Genomic DNA, 3,202 nt, shown 5'->3' on the forward strand with positions numbered 1-3,202 from the left:
GGATATTTTGGCCTGCATTTGTATTTTTAGGGCTCAACCACACAAACGTGTGCTGTGCATTGGGGACCGCAAATTTTTGTCCCTAATGCACGTGGACACCGCTGATGGGTCTGTGATCCAGTAGAGCAGGTGGTGGCACGGACTGAAATGCCGCTGAAGCACTCCATAGAGCTTCCATGGCGTTCCGCTTGTGCCTCCGCACTGTATCTTCCGGATTGTGGACCCATTCAAGCGAGTGAGTCCGCACCCATTAAACTTTTGAAATGAATCTTTTGTTAGAAAATGTATGGTTCCATTTTACAACTAAGGCTGGGTTCACACCTGAGCGTTTTACAGCGCGTACGATCACGCTGTAAAACGCCCGACGCCCCAAGAAGTACATGAGCTTCTTTGGGGCGTCTTGTCGCGAGTTCCCGTACATAGACTTCCGGGAATGTGCGACAATGGGCGTTCGCTTGTCTCTGTATGCGCGTTTGCAAACGCCCGTACAATCGCGCATACAGAACGCTCAGGTGTGAACCCAGCGTAATATTCTCTTTAGATCTAAAATGCCAGTTGCACAGAATCCACCCTTTGTAATTGTAAGAACCCAAACAAAACTGTTTGCACTATGTTTAGCAGAAATTGGTATAATTTAGGCATACTACTAAGTCTTTGTTTCCAACTCCAGCAATTAATATAACCCTTAATATATATATTTTAATTATACATTCTAAAATGTGGAATAGTAGACACACAGAACACAAATCGCTGAGCGTGAACTCAGATAATACCACAGCAGGCAGCTATACCGGGATCAACAAGGGTGGGGAACTATCCCTATGAACTCTCCCTGGTTAGGTCCTCAGCCCAGGGACGACCCCTTAAGGTGGGGACTCCCTATACTCGAACCTGGACTAATAGAGTCCTACCGTAGCCCTGATATCATGGTAAGGATTAAATAGGTGCCTGCAAGTGGACGGTACAAAAGAAAAGACAAACGTTACATACACATTCTCCTATATAGATAGGGTCAGTTGATGGACTATGTATACAACCCTAGTGCTGTATTATAACAGCCAGAAGGTACGTAGTGCATCAAGGTGTATGTAATGAATACACCCACAAATAGAATAACCCAACGCGTTTCCCCCACTATGTGGGATCAGCAGGTGGTTAATAAGATCATAGATACCGGATATCAATAGTGATGTACTGATACTTGTAATTTGGGTGCGGACCACCAGTAATGATATATTAGTGTCCGTAATACATTAACGATGATGAGGGAGCCATTTGATGATGGTAGGAGGAGATCAAGAAATCGTTAGGACCTAATGCAGACCATCACAAAGATAACTGGTCCAAAATCGATATCCACTGAAATTACACTTCCATGGAGGCATCTGTGGAGGAGAAAAAAAATGTGGTATAGAACACAAGTCTAAGGCCTAGTTCACACGAACGGTTTTTTTTTTTGTGAGTGTACGGGCCGTTTTTTGGTGTTCCGTATATTTCAATGGTTCCGCCAAAAAAAATGGAATGTATGCCGTATGCTTTCCGTTATGTTGAAAGATAGAACATGTCCTATTATTGCCCGCAAATCACGTTCCGTGGCTCCATTCATTTCAATACATCCCCAAAAAAACTGAAAACATACGGAAATGCATCTGTATGTCTTTTTGTTTCTGTTTTGTTTTTTCTGAACCATCTATTGAAAATGTTATGGCCAGCCCAATTTTTTCTATGTAATTGCTGTATACTGTACATGGCCTACAGAAGAACGGAAACACAACGGCACTCAAAAACGGAACAATGGATCAGTGAAAAACGGACCGCAAATAACAATAAAAGCCATACGTTTGTGTGAACTAGGCCTAAAGCCTACACCTCCACCAGTGACCACCTCTAATAAAGCCAGAACTCACAGTCTCTACAATCAACAGGAAGGTCCAACCAATGCTAGATGGCATTGATATACTTAGATAACCTACATCAGGAAAGTACAGATTCAGTTTCACCAGATATAGTAGGAATAATAGAAACTAATGGGAACTGTGTATCCCTACTTACAGTTAGTAGTCCATCTCTAAAGTGGAGCGTCCTACTCCTCCAAAGGCCTGCTCCTATATGAGCCCCATACACCCCTATTTAAATGCACTCATATTCAAAGATTCCCGCCCCCCACTCAATGCGATGTATCCGTGTCACTTCCGGTCTCTGGAATAAGTCATTTCCGGCCAATGGAATGCAAGTTGTTTCTCAGTCCGTACGCGCAGTTCCAGTCACGTGTTTTCTGAGAATGGAATACAGTGGACCGCAGATCTAAACGGAAGATTACTTATTCTAAATAGTACAGGTACATACTGGCAATTAGAATGTCCTTACCATAAAAGATATATAAATAGGGACAGCACTGAGTCACTGTATACCCTGAGAGAGATATCCGGTCAGCAATGACCAATCCAGGCGGAATATATATGGGGGGAGGAAGCTTCAAAACGGTTGAGGTGCAGTGATTAATTAATAGAACTATAGTCTTATACTATCCAAAGACACCTTCCTTTGATTATAGAGGGTGTCACATATGACAATGAATAGGTCAAAATCATTGAACTAGATATTATTCAATTATAAGATGCTTCCCACATCTGGCCAGTAAAGGGATACAAAATTTTACCATGGGCCCAGCCAAGGCAGTGCCCTAGCTGTTTTTATTAATAACCATCAGAGAAAACAGGAGAAAGTCAGTCTCTTATTGATCCCGTGGGGGGACCGGGAACTATGTATCCATTCGCATTCCTTCTGAAGGATCTTCCTGTCCTAGTCACCCCCCTGGGGGCGAAGGAGGAACCAATCCAAGAACCGAGAATCTTAAACATCTCGGGTGTCCCCCATGATGATAATTTACATGTAATGCCACTGGTGTTGCATTCTTCTTCATTATGTCATTCACATGTTCGAGGATCCTTCTCAGCTCTCTCACTGTTTTCCCTATACAATCCATTGGACACGTACATCACAGAGCACGTAATAATCTTGGATGTTGAGAGAAATTCACACACCTTACAAAAACCACATCTAAACATACCAATTGGTTTACGATCCAACCATGTACCACTTTTTACCAAAGGTGTGAAGTGGCTGTGCACCAGGCGATCTTTTATACTTTTACCACGCCAATATGCGACGGATGCTCAGTGACTAGATCGGAATCCATCCG

This window comes from Bufo gargarizans, chromosome 1, assembly GCF_014858855.1.
Source record: "Bufo gargarizans isolate SCDJY-AF-19 chromosome 1, ASM1485885v1, whole genome shotgun sequence".
Taxonomy (NCBI): Eukaryota; Metazoa; Chordata; class Amphibia; order Anura; family Bufonidae; genus Bufo; species Bufo gargarizans.